The following is a 19,074-nucleotide window of genomic DNA, read 5'->3' as shown; positions in this document are numbered from 1 at the left end:
CATTCCGAAGTTATCTTGGGGTAGGATAGTGTGTGTAGCGGCTTAATACAGTGTGTATTCAATCTGGACTAGGTCCCAGGGTTTTCTGCATCTGCGGTTTCCTCGTTAACAAAATTTTCGGTGTCTGTGTTATTTCTGTTTCCGCATTATATGTTTATCTTTATAATTGAAATAATACAGGTTGTGCGTTTGGAACATCAATTAGATTAATCCAACCTTTGGTTGATTATCATTGATTGATCGTTGGACATTGGTCTTTGGTACCGTCCAAGTTATTCCTTGTATTTGATTAGAACTCGCAGGATCTGCTTGAGTAAATCAAATCAAGAGAGAGATATAAACTCGTTGATATACTTTCAATTGATTGACTCTTATTGATTCTCTTGAAAGTATATTTGAGTTTGTCCATACAGATTGCTAAGCAAAATATTGGGTGGTGTTGTTAGACTCCCGCTTTTTCAATTGGTATCAGAGTAGGCAAACACGTTTAAGACCTTACAAGTATGTGTTTGTATCGATCTGACTCTATGTACAGAGGTGTTATCTCTATTAACGTACCACCAGTCTCGATGGCTCTAATTACTTATGGTAGAAAATTGCTATGAGAGCTTTTCTTCAAGCACGTGATTTTCAATCATGGGTATATGTTGTTAATGACTACGATGCTCCCATTGTGGTAGTTGGAGATGTAAACTTTCCCAAACCTATTGGTGAATACATCCCTGCTGAGATAAATGTCGCAAAGCAAAATTCCGACGGTTTGAATGCCATCATACTTACCATTACCCCAAATCTTCATCACCATGTTTCTAATTGCACTCGGTCTAAAGATGCTTGGGATATATTAGAAACCTATTTTCGAAGGAAACTCCAGTGAACAGGAATCTAGGCTTCAAAACCTTAATTCCAATTGGGAGAACATTCGTATGGCAGATGAAGATACATTTGATGAGTTTAATCACAGAGTGTCTGAAATTGTTAATGCATATTTTGCATTGGGTAAGACTATTCTTGAAAAGGACATTGTGATGAAAATTCTCAGATTGTTGCCATACAGATACGAGTCTAAGAACCATGCCATCGTTGAGGGAAATAACCTTGATAATCTTTCCAGAAATACATTGGTTGGAAATCTAAAGATCTTTGATCATGAGAATAAATCGAAAATCGGAAAGGATGTTGCATTTAAAGCACAAAAGAACACTAAATTACTTGATAAGAGTAAAAGTGTTTATGTCTCTGAGGATGATCAGTCTGAGGTTGATTTTTCAGATGATGATTTTGACAAATCAGTCTCCTTGATCACAAGACAATTTAGGGATCTTCTATTGAAGAGAAGTAAATGGTTTTAAAGAGACAAACCTAAGTCATCAGATAAACCTCACAATTGTGTTCCTCCTAAAAACAGGAATGCCGAAGAGGATGATTACGAGGATATGCCACGGTGCTTTAAGTGTAAAGGTTTTGGTCATTTTGCAAACGAGTGCCCAAATCGTTGAAAATACACTGGGAACAAAAGTCTTGCTGTAGCACTTGATGAGATGTCTGAAATCTATGATTCTGATGAAGATAGGAAATCAAGTGTCGGTCTTCTATGTGAAAACATTGATTTTGATAATTGTAGCAATACATATATCAAACTTGATGGTTTCGGTAAAGAAGAGAACCCAATCAAGATGGAAAAATCAATTGACCTATCTTTTGGAAACTCTGTTTGTAATATTTCAGGATCTACCTTGTGTCTAGCTGCTATCACACCACAGATGCCTGATTATTATTCAAGATTGACGTGCTCGTTTTTTTCTCGGAAGGGTCATGAACTTTCAAGATGTTACAATTACAAACATCAAGTGAGGCACGCCAAAAACTTCAACGAAGAGAAAATAAACTAGCAAGGAAGCTTAAACTTGCTCAGAAAACCGTTGAGGTATGTAGGATTTTATCTTCTTCTAAGAAGTTAGTTTCCAAAGACAAGACAAGACCATTTGAGAAGAAAACATGGTCAAATCGTTTTGATAGACAAAGGTCAGAAGATTCCTCTCAAGAGGAAATTGGTGGACAAATTGTTGTTCATCATAGCACAAATTAATTGTGTTGTTTGGGAAATATTGTCTCATGTGCCTGATCAAAAGAGACAAGGTTGTGAACGCACAAGCTTTAAGAAAAGTTTTTTTCTTAGGTTTATTCTTTTTTGTCTATCAAATAAAAGGAAGGGTTATTTTCGACAATTCTACTTTTTATAGGGTTTAGAGTTGGACGTCCTCGAACTTGTATAAAGGTTGCGAACCCTACATTCCTTTTTCCTCTCTGATATCCTTTATATCTTAAGACTGCTTGTTGAGGTTGTGTATTCCACTCACAAAAATCAGTTGTTTATAACTGTTCTCTAAAGCATCATGTCTTTGGATGGAAAGGATGTCAACATGATTGTTAAGCCATCAATTAAGGAAAAAGAGATATCTCTAGTAACTCCGTCCTTGAAAAGAAAAAGGAGGAATACAAGAAAGCCAATGGCTATCCTTTCTAACTCTCAGAAGTTTTACGATGTTCTTGATGAGTTGAAGGAAGTAAGAAAGGAGATTCGTGATATTAAGGCTTGCATTTTAAGATCTTTGGAAATTCAGAAAGCACTGGTTCGAAATCACCAGCCAAGACGGTTTGTTGATATTAACTTCTATCTTCACGAACCTTATGTACCAATGGATGCTGACGACAAGGAGTTCGGAATGATAAAGAATTTCTCAAAGACATTGTAGCCTAGTATGTCTTCTTTTTGGCTTAGTTGGAAGAATAACTAGTGCTTTGAATAGCGATGATTGTGATTACACATAGCTATTATTTTCATCTTCTTGTTTTTAGGTTTTTGGTTTAAATTTTAAAACTATTTGGAGGATGATGTTTTGCAGAATTTAATCTTTATGATTTAATAATATTGCAACTTGTTATGGGATATTGGTGTTTACGTCCGTGAACTATGTTGTCCCATATTTTGTCAAAAGTAAAGTCGTTCATGATCGGTATTCATGTATTGATTTAAGGATGAATATACTTTTGACAAATACAAAGTTAAGCCTATATTGTCAATTTTTGATGGAAGATAGGTTAAAATCTTTTGTATCCAAGGATTATTGCTATTGTATATGCTTGTGCAAATGAATGAATCCTTGTGTTTTCCTAGTATTGATCTTCATTGATCCATATTTTATGTAATATTGTGAGGCTCCGTAATGTATCTTATGTTGAGAACGAAACAACTAAGTTGATTATTTTTTATTAGATTGGTTGGTTGTTCCGTAAGGTACGTTATTTTGAGCGTTTAGAACTAAATTAATCATCTTCTTGGTTATTTAGTTATTGCTCCACAAGTTCTCTTGTGTTGAGTATATGAACGATTAAGCCAATCACTCTCTTGTATGGTTAACTTAGTCGTTGCTCCGTAAGTTTACTTATGTTGAGCACAATCAATTAAATTGGTCACTTTTTTTGTTTAATTTGATTATGTATTCCGATTAAATGAATCATGGAATTACTTGTGGTTAATTTGATTGAGTTTTGGATATAAAAATCATTCATATGGTTTTGGTGTCCAATAAAAATCCTTCTTTTCTCTTGAAATTAAGGTCGCTCGTTGTTGTTCCTTCAGGAATGACATCAAATGGGGGAGAGTTCTTTTGAACTTGTGCTTAATGGTCATATCTTGAGGGGTGTGCGGCTGTGGAATTTTAGAGGGGTTATCTTGTATCTTTAAACTCCTTGATGAATGTTGTTAGCTTCGGCTATATGATTGCATCTAAACAAGATGATGTGTGTTTCTTTCTCTCTGTCATGAAATGTCTCTTACGGAAATTTCATTATGATCTCGTTCTTGTACCTTTGCCAATTTTATTGACAAAAAGAGGGAGAATTAATATGTAGTTCACACTACGAATACATATGGTTTTCGGATAATTGTGTTAGGGGGAGTCGTTTCCATGTGAGATAGAGTATTGACTAAGGGGGAGTGATACATACCACCATAGTATTATTTTTGAAGTTGTGATACAATTGAACTTTGACACTATGTAATAATACTATGACACTGTATAACAATGATCGATATCGATGCTTTCTCATTGTTATAGCTACGGATCTTCAACAACGGTGATGTTAGACTTACAACCTTTGGAATCATTGGAGTACTTGGAAGTGACGAAGATTTCGAGGAATGTTGAAGATTAGACATTTGGTATAGGAGCTACTAAAGTTTCATTATCTTTTTGTATTCCATATGTATTGATAGTTTTGTCGCTAAAATTGACAAAGGGGGAGATTGTTAGAGAACTGCTCGGTTAAACTCGCATGCGTTGCTATCTCAAGCATGTTTGTCAATGTTAGTGATCAAAACTATAAGTCTTGATTTCTAGTCTAGTATAGCTAAATATCGGACTAGGGTAGTAAGTGTAGTTGGGCTCAAGGACTCCATGGCGATTCATCATACAAGACTAAGATCTACTCAAGGAACCGGTGGAACTTCTCGACAAAAAGTTATGTGGAGACTTGAAGTTATCTGTCACTCAAAAGTCTATCTATTTTATCTCCTATTCTTTGAGACAAAAGTCGTATGCTATATATATAAACTATGATTATACACATTTGGTATTTCGAGCCGAGTATACCTCGCCTATCTATATCTCGAAATATGTGTTGGTAAACTTTTCGCTTCGACCAAGTTTATCTTTACCTAGTGACGAAAGTCATGATATGTTTCAATCACTTTGAAAATTGATTTGAAGAGAAGTGGACTCAAAACAAGAAAGAAATTGTGCCGGAAGTGGACTCAAAACCAGAAAAAAAAACTCAAAACGAGTCCAGTCCGCGAACCGGCGAAGTTCTCATCCCGAGAAATTCTGCTGGAGTTTGTAAACTCTATCCGGTGTCTTAAGTCCGCGAACCTAGTCTGCGAACTTGAGAAGGTGATATATCTAAAGATGATTTCTGAACTTAATCTTAAAATACTAAGGAATGCATTTGCAATCCGTGGCTATTAAAGTTCATGAACCGATTCGAGTGAATCAAATCATCTTTGCTTCAATTGTATCTTGTGTAGTTACATAAGATTTCCTTGCAATTGAACAACTCTCTAACTAGTTCATTTGAGTCATTTAAACTAGTTATGGTGAAGAAGAACATGGTTACTATGAAATGCTCATATGGTTAACCTTTCGGTTAAACTATTGTTGAACCAACAATGCACACGTTTGGGTACGGTTAACAAACTTAGAAGCGTGCAGTTCATTTGTGTATAACAAGTTAGGTTTTCGATCTAACGGTTGAGAAATATTAGCTTGAATCTAAATCAGGTTTTCATCTAACGGTGAATATTGATTTCCTTGTTACCAAGGCCAAACCCTGATTTGAAAGACTATATAAGGGGACATCTAGCAACTCTGCAAAACTAATCCCCACACCTTACGTGTAATACTAGTGTGTGTGATAGAGTCGATTCTCCTTTAACCTTTGGTTTTCTTCTTATAAAACCAGGTTAACGACTTAAAGACTTCATTGGGATTGTGAAGCCATACCGATACTACTTTTATCGTAGTTGTGTGATCTGATCTTGCATCTTCTATCGTAACAGTACAATCATATTGATTGGCTTGAGATTGTTTGATTTCTCCGATACGCAAGATATAAAAAGTAATCACAAACATCTTCGTCTCATTGTTTGTGATTCCGCAACATCTTGTTTCGCTACTACACGATTAAGATTGTTGTGAGGTGATTCATTAATCTAGGCTGTTCTTCGGGAATATAAGACCGGATTATCAATTGGTTCCTGTTTGCCTTGATTATTATCAAAAGACGGAACAAAAACTTTAGGGTTTTTCTGTGGGAGACATATTGATCCTTTGATAGACTTGTCTGTGTGAGATAGATTTGTTTAATGTTAAAACCTGCAATTTTGGGTCATAGCAACTCTTAGTTGTGGGTGAGATCATCTAAGGGAATCAAGTGCGCAGTATCCTGCTGGTATCAGAGGCGTAGGAGTACAACTGTACCTTGGATCAGTGGGAGACTGATTGGGGTTCAACTATAGTCTTGTCCGAAGTTAGCTTAGAGTAGGCTAGTGTCTGTAGCGGCTTAATACGGTGTGTATTCAATCTGGACTAAGTCCCGGGGTTTTTCTGCATTTGCGGTTTCCTCGTTAACAAAATTTTCGGTGTCTGTGTTATTTCAGTTTCCGCATTATATTGTTTATCTTTATAATTGAAATAATACAGGTTGTGCTTTTAGATCATAAATTAGATTAATCCAACCTTTGGTTTATTATCATTAATTGATCCTTGGACATTGGTCTTTGGTACCGTCCAAGTTATTCCTTGTATTTGATTAGAACTCGCAGGAGGTGATTGAGTAAATCAAATCAAGAGAGAGATATAAACTCGTTGATATACTTTCAATTGATTGAGTCTTATTGATTCTCTTGAAAGTATATTCGAGTTGTCCATACAGATTGCTAAGAGAAATATTGGGTGGTGTTGTTAGACCCCTTCTTTTTCACATTCCATATATGTTTGTAAGGTAAAGAAAGATATCCATATATATATCTAAAGTAGAATAACAATTCACAACTGAAAATCCTTCGCAGATTTCCACTGCCACTGATCAGGATCTGCAGACAAATATAGCTCACCAATGAGTTGAAGTAACTGCGCGACTTCCCCCACTTTTTCCTCTTTCATATTTCTTGTCAAATCTAAACGCAAAGTTCCATTAGCATTAATCATTTGAGAGACAATAGCATTTTTTTTCTTAGACAACTTTAATAATAGATGGAAACCTAATCTAAAACGTCTGATTACCATTCCACGGGTCTGTCCAGAAAAGAATGCTTTCCCCATTTTTAAATATGAACTTAGTATGTTGCTTAACATGGTTTATAGCTTTTAAGATTCCATCCCATAAACTAGATCCAACAATTTTAGAGGAAGAATTAAGAATCAGTGGATATTCAATATTCGTATCCTTGTCAAGTGTCAACCATATATTGAACTTTGAAGCATCAATAGGTAAATCAATGACACGAGACCTCTTATTCTGGGAGACCGGTACTAAATTTCAATTAAAGTTTGAAACCCACCAAATATTTTCACAGTGGTGTTTTACTTGTGTGAATGGCTTGAGACCGAATTCAAGGCATTCAACATGTGAAGTCAAGAGGTTCAGGACTCACAAAATAGAGAGGTAAAAGTTTATTTTTGTTTTTATTTTTTTGCTCAGAGCTTTTCTTAGTTTCTCTTCATTTTCTTATCTGATTTAAGTTATTCTAGCCATAACAACTAAAAAAGAAATTTAAATTGAGGAGGATGTGAAGATAGTCATAAGGTATAAAAGAGTTTATATACAAGAAAAAATAAAGTGGTGTAAACTGAAAGTAGAACATTGGGTATGAGATATTGATTAAATATATAAGACCGAATAAAAGATAATCACCCAGTGGATATATTTGAAACATAGGAACTTATATTGGTACTGTAATTGATTAGAAAGCCAGATATGATAAGAATCAATATCCATGCCATGAGACATAATGATACCTAGAAATTGATGCACCACTGCAATAAAATTAGGCTAATTGCATACATGCCAACTTTGAAGATGTCTAACTTGAATACTGCCAATTGATATAGTATATGACATAACTGCAACATCGATTGACTAAAAAAGAGATGAAAAACAAAAAAATAAAAAAAAATAAAAATTGATTGACTAAGTCGACTTTTCGCTTGACTTCTTGTTTGACCTTGTCTCCGTGCTAGAAAATCTAAGTTAAAGTGGGCTTGTCAAGTTTTTCCAAAAAAACAAAAACAAAAGACTACCAGAATTTGGCATCCATCTCCCAGAGGAAATTCAAACATTCAACCTAAATGTCAGCAAACCATTACCAATTCCATAGTTAGATACAACTTCTTCTTTTAACACTGCGGACAAAGAAAAGTTGTTATTGGGCAAAGCTGTTTCTCCACCACGTGTAACATTTCCGAAACATATTTGCAACCGCTGTATTTATATTCATAGAAAAATTAATTAGACCTCTTTCGTGTTTCCACCATACATGATCTTCCTATCTCTCTTTTAGGGTTTTTAAGTTTGTTTGTTAGGGCATAACTGGAGGAGATCGATCTTTGTGCTGCAAAACATAGGTGATTCTGTAAATCAATTGCAGCAAAAACTGTAAGTTTAATCTCATACCCACTACAAATCTTGACTCCATGTTTTCTGAAGCTTTATATTATCAAATTTTCGTTCGTACATAATTGTAAGTTAGAACTATTTCTTATTAGAATATATAGCAAGTACAAACAAGTAGCCGAGGTGCAGAAAAGGACCGAGGCAACCGTATGGTGAAGTGAAGATTAAATCAGTAACCGTGTAGTCAGGCATGTGAAGTGAAAGTTAAGTCAAGTGACCGTGATATACATGGCACGTGAAGTGAAGACCATACAATATACAAACTGAAGTCAAAGTTCAGATGAAGTGATCAAGACTCAAGATACCAGAAGATCGACGGAGATTAAACAACACAAAATATCGACGGAGATCAGTTAAGTTTCCAAGAATAAAAAGATCTTGTGTAATTTAGGTAGTTTTCTAGATAAGTCAAATATCTAGCTAATTTAGTTAGTGGTGATACTAAGAACAATAGCAATACCAGTGTTATTTGTCTGATTCCAAGGATGGATAAGTGTATAATTAGTGGTGATAATAAAAATACTTATGTTGTTGTTGATGATGAAGATATAATAAAATGTGAGATACTGAGCCGACTACCTAAAAAGTCACTTATGCGTTTCAAATTTGTTTCTAAAACCTGGCTGTCCTTAATTCAAGAAGATCCATACTTTGCTGATTTACATTTTGAACGGTCTAAAGCACGCCCAACACTCCTTTTGGTAATTCCACTCCCGCATACGTATTCAGATGACCCGTTCAGGATCAACAATGAGTTAGCTTTAACAGCCAGTCTAAGTAGAGATAAAAGCAAAACAGAAATATAAAGTATACTGAACAAAAAATCATTTAGTTGTGCTGAGATTCGTGGACCTGCGAATGATTTGTTCTGTTTTGTTGACATATTAAGGTCTAATGCTCGTGTATACAACATCAACACTAGAGAGGTCACTTGTGTTAGATCAACATTTATGCCAAATGTATGTTTTTCTTTTGGCTGGACCAATTGGTATGGATATGAAATTGGATTTGATCCGGTCAGTAGAAAACACAAGGTATTGTGTGTTTCCCGAAAGAATCAGCAACCAGGTCAGAACCTTGGTGATCAACATATAATTTGCGAGGTCTTGACTGTAGGAGATAATGCATTGAGAAGGATTGATGAGGTCCCGCCTTGCGAGTTTAGCTTCTTTTGTCTTTCTGTTTGCAGGTGTAAATAATCCACAGACCTAGGTGGAGCAATCCCAAGCGAGGTCGTAGCAATGACAAGGAAGGAGCGAGGCACCGAATCATGTTCTTCAAGTATGGCACAAAGAAAGATATACCAGAAGAACCCGTGAACCCAGCACGTGTAAAGGTAAATCTTGGATGTGATGGAAGAAACGTCTGTCGGACGCTAGAGTAATAAATGCTCTGACAAGGTAGCTGGGAAGATAAGAACAATCTGGTCAAAGTAGGACCCTAGGCTAATAACATCGGGCCAGGATAAAGGGCGGCATCAGATCGAACTACACCGAGCAACCAACGTCGGGTATAAGAATATCGGGAGCCACTCTGACCAAGCTCGGTTCAACATCTCGGGAGGAACGACACTCACCACCTGAGAAGAACATCAAGGAGGATACGCTATGACTTACACTGTAACTTGAATGTATCATCATGTACGCCTATAAATAGAGAGCTTTTGTAAAGAGTTAAGGGCACGTAATTCAGTAAGAGGGAGAGAACACTAAGAGCTTTGTGGAGAGAATAGAGAGTTTGTTAGTAAGAACCACCATTTGTAACCTTGAATCAAGTATTAAGATCATCCTTTCACCCCCGTGGACGTAGGTAATCATGCCGAACCACGTATATCTTGTGTTCATGTTCTCTTGTTGTTTACTTTCAATATGTGTGTTTGAGATCTATTGGATGTAGCAGTAGGATTTTCCACATCTACATTCTGGCGCCGACTAAGGGGACCGTATAACATCTTCGGATACCTTTAAATCAGTCGTAAAATAGGGGAATCCACAACTCCTAAATCACCTTGTGTGTTAGTTGAAGCTAAGGGAAGAACTCTTTTGGTTAGACATGCTAGTAGATAGAACTTACGAATTGCTATTATTTACAAAAAAATGGACTTTTTACTTAAACTTTTTGAGTTAGATATAGTAGAACTTCTTTCTCGGTGTTGATTTTTATTTGAGGATATCGTTCTTTTCTATTTGCCTTACTAAGTCGAGTTGTTAAAAAGACTCAAAATCTCCCAGAATAACATCTTTGATGTTGGTAGTAGCTGAAATGAAACTTCATCTTGATGGCTGTTCTTTATATCCTTTTAATCTCGGTATTGAGTTTTGCTTGGTAGTATCGTTCTTTTGTATCTCCTTTGCTAAGACGAGTTGTTAGAAAGAATCAAAAGATCCCAGAATAACATCTTTGATGTTTGGTTGTAGCTGAAGTGAAACTTCATCTCGCTGGATGTTTTCACTTCAAATTGTAGGGTTTACTAAAACTATGAACACAACGATAACACCGGTAGTTCAGCTCAAGATCATTGAGTTAGGATTATCAAAACTATGTACGGACAGGATCTAATGAGCACTTTGGTGACAATCTCGTTCTGATCTCCTGATGAGAGCCTAACAGCGTAGTTAAAACGAAAAATCTAGAACAATCTCAAGGTGGTGACACCAGCAAAACAATTGAAGGAAGTCACCACATCAAAACTTGACCACGAGAGAAACTTTCCGACCAAGATGCAGGGACAGTTAATGAATTCTGGTACAAGGAATGTTAGGAAAAATAATGATTAATGCATGGTGGGAGTACCGAGAGTGACGTAATAATACATTTTTTCAAAAATTGTCCTTTTAGCCAAAAGCCACCAGATTTGCTGAGTTCAGTATAGAAAAGTAAAAGGAATCGTACTTAGTTGAATTTTTCCTGAGTGTTAGAGTTCTTCTTTTTTGTATTTCATCCATAAACCTTTTCGAAAACAGGTCAAAGTGAGGTGTTGTGTGTTTTGCTGACGTAGGTGGGGACGAATCTCGGAAGAAAAGGCATACCCGAGCAAGATCGTCCCGCTTCTTTTCAATATATTTCTTCACACCTTTCTTGATCTTCAGGGAAAGCTAGACATGATGCGTCTCCCTTTCCTCGGTTAGTTGGCGAGTCAATGCAGTAGATGAAGCTTCAAAAACAACAACTCTCTCGTTCAACTGGCCCTCACCCTTTTTCAACTAACGACCTATTTCTCCAGAGCTTGGACCTTACCTTGCTCAACTAAAAAACACGAAAACAAATAAGTATCATGATAGACATCGGATCAAATAATTCTCGGATGGCTCAGAATAACTGTAGAGACCTGATAATGTAGGTAAAACTACGTTTAAAGATTCTTCGGACGTAAAAAGGTCAATCTCGAGTTTGGATATTTTCGAGGTCAGCTCGTTATAGCGTTTTTCATTGAACTCATTAGTAGGACAATACTTCTTGTGACTGCTCCAATCAGCCTTTTTTCGGTTATGCGCCAATTGAAGACCAGACAATTGAGCTTGCGTCCGTTCCAATTCTTGGGACACCCAATTGAATTCCCGAATTTTTTCCCCTAATTCTTGATTGGACCTCGCGGCAGAGTCTTTTTCTTGCAGGAGCCGTTTGTGATCAACATGCAAAACTCTGTTCTGAAGTCTCAACCTGTCACACTGACTTTGCAAGGAATCGGCTAATAATCCCTTGTCGGCGGCAGCACTCTGGGCCGGAGACAAATCAGCCCGAAGATTATATATCTCCTCGGGCACATACTCAAACCTTTGATAACGGAGCAACTCGGCTTGAAGTTGTTCGATTTTGGCGGCCTGACGATCAATCTTATCATCCTTGTTATGAATCTTTTGTTGAAGGGTGGTAACATGGCCTTTTTCAATGTTCAATTTCTTATTCATCCGATGATATTCCGAAGCACCTTCACTATCTAGACTTGACATCTCGGCTAGGAAGACAATACTGAACTCAGGATATTGACACGACACGCTCAATCAATAACAACAAGGTTTTGGTAAAGTACCTTTAGCATCAGAAAGCTGCCTCTCCATCCCTGAAGCCCGCTCCTGCTCTTGCTGCAGATGGATATGAAGGTTCTCAATGGCCTCTAACTCCTTTTGGCGGATGGCAGCCTCCATCAATGACCGATTTGCAATCTAGAGCAGTTCGATCTCAGTCATTAAACAACAACCATGTCATTTTTCACATCGATTATACAATTAAGAAGAAACAACTTACCATGGAACTAAATGTATTCCTCAAACCGGCATAAAGGGCCACAACCGCAATCATCTGGTCAGCAGAATACGAGCTAAAGTATGGAGAAGTAAGAGACCCCAGTGAATTGCAAACAGGGCCTGAGAAGGTGAAAAAAGTATTTCCACCCGAGATCGGAAAAGGGGAAAGATGGGGAATATTCCCCAACACTTCATTCTCAGGGACAACACCCTTTCCACAGGAAGACCCATATGTCTGCTTCCGCTCATCCCCTCCGTCCATGCCATCAATGTCTTCTTCCATACCAAAGATTTCTTCATCGTCAAACATTACTACGACTACCTGAGATCCAGGAAGAACAACTCCCTTTCCAGCAGATGGACCAGTGGATTGCCGGGGCATATTCTTTCTCGAGGAAGCCTCCTCGCCCATTTATTTCTTGCCCTTCCCGTCAGACTTACCACCTATGATAATAGACGAAACATCAAAAGGTATATGGGGCGATCTCCTAAGAAAATGAGATAAGGGTAGCCGATCATCGGGATCCTCACCATCTTTTGCAGACGAACCTTCCAGACCTCCGTCATCGGCCTTGGACCTTTGCACAAATATTCATCGTCAGACCCATTGAAGGCAACAAATAGGGGAAGTACATGTACTGAGGGTAGAGTAGTATATTTGTTACCTTCACTGACTCCTCCTCAATCCTTGTGCTAGTACCTATCTTTCGCGTAGTAGGAACCTTGCCACCATAGGACTTGGGATACAAAAGAAAAAATGGACCGAGCCTAATAATAAATAGCCGAGCAAAACAAATAGAATAACTTACCCGATCAAAATTAACAACCCAGAATGGATAGGGCTTGGCAGGAAAATCGGGAGGTGGAATTTTCCAGTTAGAAGAGGACCACGAATAGCAAGAGGAACCCGATCCCAGGCGGTGTCACTAGTATGAAGGGCGTGCTTGTTAGAGTTCGTTCCTCCCTCGGGGTCCTCATCCAACATCAATTTCTTAAAGCCACTAGTTGGAAACTTATTGCGATGAGGACTAGCAGCAAAGCCGGCGAGATCACTATTGGTAGTAGTCCCGCTTCGATAATTACCAACGAAGCTGGCAGAAGTATACTCACTTGCTCGGGAAGGATCATATGTCGACTAAGGGGTCGGAGAGCACTCACCTCTTCCACGCCTTTCCCACCCAGCCAGGAGACGAAAAGTATTACCATTCCATTGAGCCAAAGCACGAGATAGACAAATCTGAGACACGACCTCATACATGAAAGGGTGACTCGGGTCGTACAATGGGAAGTGCAACCCGAGCTCGAGCTGACCCTTGGTGATGATAGTCGCCTCAGGATAATGAGAGAATCTCTCAACCTCCTCCTTCTTCAAAGTTCCTTTATGGCCCGATACGAGACTAACGTCATAACCATGGAGATTGTAATCTTCCTTCAGTTGATCGATGAACTGCTCATCAGACAAGTCCTTAGCGACTTTCTTGTCATTCCTACATGAAAAGGGAGGAGAATCATTAGAAAAGATAGAGTTAAGAGAACGATGGTCATGATGTGAAGGACTGTCTACAATAAACAAGGAATCAAGGGAAACACCATCCTCATCGGAAAAAGTATAACTCACACACCTTTTTCAGTCATGGAAGAAGTTGATGAAGCCATGAAAAAATTGGAGAAGTGACGGGAAGCGGAAGATGAAGAAAGAAGACGACGAAGATCGAAAGCCACAACAATAACAGTGGAAGTAGCGGAAGCGCGGTATCAAGACCTGAGAAGAACTAGGGTTTTGAAGGAGAAACTTAACGGCGAAATGGACGAATGAAGGGATAACAGAAGAAAAATGAGGGAGACAAGGAAGGAGAGAGTTTTTGATCTTGAAAAAGGATGAATAAATAGTCGAGGGTTTAACTGATGGATTTATATGACAAACAGCGGCCACCGGTTAGACAGATAGCAGGTCAAAAAGGTGAAGTTAGTGGGGAACTGCATGGCGGGAAATGCGGCATGGCCAGTATCGTGGGAGCCGAAGCGGCTTCTTCCCCTCGTGTCGAGCACACGAGTGAAAGAAGGGGCATAAATGTAGATGTAAATAATCCACATACCTAGGTGGAGGAATCCCAAGCGAGGTCGTACCAATAATAAGGAAGGAGTGAGGCAACGAATCATCTTCTTCAAGCCTGGCTCAAAGAAAGAGATACCATAAGAACACGTGAAGGCAACACGTGTAAAGATAAAGCTCGGATGTGATGGAAGAGACGTCTGTCGGATGCGAGAGTAATAAATGCTCTGATAAGGTAGCTGGGAAGATAAGAAGAATCTGGTCAAAGTAGGACCCGAGGCTAATAACATCGGGCCAGGATAAAGGGCGACATCGGATCGAACTATACCGATCAACCAACGTCGGGTAGAACAATATCAGGAGGCACTCTTACCAAGCTCGAGTCAACATCTCGGGAGGAACGACACTCACCACCCAAGAAGAACATCAAGGAGGATACGCTATGACTTACACTGTAACTTGGATGTATCATCATGTACGCCTATAAATAGAGAGCTTTTGTAAAGAGCTGGGGGCATGTAATTCACTGAGAGGGAGAGAACACTAAGAGCTTTGTGGAGAGAATAGAGAGTTTGTTAGTAAGAACCACCATTCGTAACCTTGAATCAAGTAATAAGATCATCCTTTCACCCCGTGGACGTAGGTAATCATGCTGAACCACGTATATCTTGTGTTCATGTTCTTCTCTTGTTGTTTACTTTCAATATATGTGTTTGTGATCTATTGGATAGAGTAGTAGGATTTTCCACATCGACACTGTTTATGTGAATGATTTTATATATTATTGCATGTCTAAGTTTCTGAGTAGCGATTGGGATAATGGTGATGCTGTCTTTGTTGCATTTGATGTCGGTAACGAGAAGTTCAGAATGATTACAATGCCTAATCTCATCCTCAATGGTCTTCTGATCGTTATCAATGTGTCAACCTTTTAGAAGTGGATGGGCATGCAGCTATAGCTAGTAAAGAGAGTGATTACATTGTCAAACTTTGGGTATATAGAGAATATACTGAGTATGATAATAAGTTGAAGAAGACTAAAACTAGAAGTTCTAGTAATCTTGAGCAGAACTGGACTGAAGATACTATCACATTACCTTCTGCTTGGGACTATAATCTACTCTGGGATTTCTATACTGGTGCGGGAATGCACCAATTACTCATACAATCTGTTCAACGGTTAGATAGAGGAATAAACTCCGCCACTCTTTATTCTTACGACCTGAAGAAGAAGACGTTCACCGAAATTGAAGTCAGTGGGATCCCCTCTTCTATTCCAAATGGCCGTTGTATTCAATCGGCTTCAACTTTTGTAGAAAGCCTTTTTCCCAATCAGAAGCGGGGAATCAGCAGTGAGGCTCCTCACTCAAATATTCAACAAGAGACCGAGTGATTCTCTAAAAATCTGACATTGACATTCTGGTAAGCGTTCTTTAAAGTAGATGCAGGGGTGCTGCGGAGCTGATCGGAACCGTGTAAGAATCTGTATTCTTTCTGGTAACTTATTTTCCATAATAATGCATATTGATCATGTTTTGATTTCATTTTCTTGTTGGTAACTCAATGTGACAGAATGATGCTATTAAATGATACCATGCTTGGGGAATGTTTTGTTTATGTTTTTCTTATTTTAACGAATTGATATCTCTCAGTAAACTGTAATAAAGTACATTTTTATCCTGGCATCATCTATCTTTTGGTCTTGACATAATGCCTATATGTGTAGATCGAATGCGTATCAAACTCCTCCATCCAAATCAAGTGTAGAAGTGGTGGGCTTTATCAAGTTTATCTCAAAAGACTACCCGAATGTGGCTTACATCCAACACAAAATTTGAAATGCATTAGCTATGACGTTTGACCTGCTCCAGAAGGACCAGAACCCTAAACTCGGGTTTCCACTAGAATATATGCTGCTGTAGAAATAGAACCAAATGGCACCTCAGTATGAATCAATAAGCACGGCCCTTGTCTGTTAAAATTAGTATATAAAGAGACCCTAATCTCATTTTCTGAAATTGTTTTAGTACCAAATAAGAAAAATAGAAATAAATTCGTTCCTTATAAAGAATCACAAATCTGATTTGACCGCCCAGCTGTTAGAATACGGACATCCAACTCAAAATCAATCGGTAATGAGTGGAGAGGCCGCAGGATCTAAGATTGCCCAACAATGTGGGACTAATAATCTCAACACGCCCCCTCACGTGTAGTCTCTGGTCTAACACGTGGACAATTAAATCGGGTGACGCGGAGTAAACGCGCGGTCAAAGACTCGTCGAAAATAGCCTGTAGTCTCTGGTCTAACACGTGGACAATTAAATCGGGTAACGCGGAGTAAACGCGCGGTCAAAGACTCGTCGAAAATAACATGCTCTGATACCATGTTAGAATACGGACATCCAACTCAAAATCAATTGAGAATGAGTGGAGAGGCCCAAAAAATTATAAACCGCGGGATCTTAGAATGCCCAACAACGTGGGACTAATAACTTCAACACGAGCTAAGCAACGTTAGCTTGTAATCCAAGTGGGGGCTAAAAGACGGTTGGACATTTAATTAAGAGATAGTTGATACCCGGGGAATGACAGTGACAGGACTAGGAAGTAGAGTTATGGAGTGAATCTGGCGGATGCCTTTGGAATCACGTTAGTTCCCGACCCGAAACCCCAGGAAAGGTTCGCCTGCCGTTAATGGCTCTTTGGCGAAGAGTGGCGTATAGTAGTTTAGGCTGGATAACAGCATAGACGAGAATTACATCGCTTCTGAAGCTTGTCCTGGCACATTCACTCTCTGTCTCTGTTGAATTAAACAACCAATCTTTTCTCTATTAAAGAGTGCATACGTAGAGGCTGCACCTTAACCGATAACAAGCACGTCAGTCAGGGTCTCTTTATCACCTTACGCTTACGAATGGAGCATCACAGGATAGGATGTAAGAATCGGTTCATGATAGCTCAGTTGTTGAGAGGATATTCACACTCTGGGGGAGTTGCGTTTATACTCCAATAGTCATATCACCTTATAAATAGGAAGAGGAAAGAAATTTACATCGCCAACCATGTGCTTCAAACTTGTTTATAATGCCTATAGCTATTGAAAATACTCTTTTGCAAAAAATGCCTATAGCTATTGAAAAGGGACTACAGTAGGACATAAGACTCCTCCATTCAGGACCAGAGTGGCCAAAATGCCTATAGCTATTGAAAATACTCAGTTGCACTATTTTAGAATGCAAAATGCACACGTCACTTACCATTTTATCCCTTTCCTTTTTGTCAGTGCTATCTGTTTTTATTAGAACATCTTGCTTGTCTATTCAGTTTAACAATCTCAAAGATTGGTTGTTGTTTTTTCATGGTTTGGGAGACCAAAGTGTAATAAAAAAAGCGCAGTTACTTGTCAAATCTGGAATTGCAGATGTTCTGCACTCTTCGACAATGAAGGCTTGGCTGTTAAGTTTCTGAAATGTGCAGCTCTGACGTTAAAACTAAGGAAAACAAAAAATCACTATCCTATAACCACTGATATTGTTGCCTCTACGCTTTCACTGATGCTTCTTCGCCTCTCGATACTGACGAGTTGGGTATTGTCAATGTTGGATACGGCAGGCAATGTCTATGGAGCATTGACAACTGGCTGGAAGGTGAAACAGAGCAAACAGCTAAAACTATAGCCATTTATGTAGCTCTGCAAAGTTCTCTTTTTTGGGCGACTGTAAAATGACAGATTTTGATAGTATTAAGTCTAATTGGCGATGGAACTCAGTAACGCCTTTTTCGACTGTAAATATGAGGGATCAGTTTCCTAATTAGCATGTAAGTAGATAACCAGTTCTCGCAACAATTTAGGCGACAGAATGACTACAAATGCATCTCTTAGGAGGGGCACAAAAATTTAGATGAATTGATGACCTCTTTGGGCCTTTGGCTGTATACTCATACTCTTTAGGTACCTACTGTTTATTTCCACTTAAAACACCACTTTGACGCCTTTAAGGTTATATCCCAATATTAGACTGACAAATTCTATTTGCTACTGCGATATTGCCAGGATGAGATTTTAGAAATGCAAACTGCAGCAGTATCTAATGCATTGTACATTAATTCATTCCATATGGTTATACTAAGAGAGTATTTGGACACCATAAGAGAGTATTTGGACACCACATTAGAAATAACTTTTCGTAATTTAAAAAGTCAAAAATTAGTTTGAGAATTAAGCTTCGTAATGCCAAACAGGCTACAAGGGAGGAAAAAAAAGGGAACATTATCTATATACCCCTACTGTGAGGTCCATTGTAAAATACCCTTATGAATTTTACAAATATCCCTAAACTTACATTACTAAAATACTCTCTTTTGTATATTGTATACAAACCACTATTCAAAAAATGAAAGAAAATAAATAAAACCTCTACTGTCCACCACTCCAACAACCACCACCACTGTCCACCGCCAACCACCACCATTGTTCACCGCCGCCGCCACTCACCACCACCACCAAAGACCACCACTAGCCACCATCACCGCCACCACTTCCCA

The sequence above is a fragment of the Papaver somniferum genome, chromosome 1 (assembly GCF_003573695.1).
Source record: "Papaver somniferum cultivar HN1 chromosome 1, ASM357369v1, whole genome shotgun sequence".
Taxonomy (NCBI): Eukaryota; Viridiplantae; Streptophyta; class Magnoliopsida; order Ranunculales; family Papaveraceae; genus Papaver; species Papaver somniferum.
The sequence above is the reverse complement of the archived record's forward strand: the minus strand, read 5'-3'. Positions refer to the sequence as shown.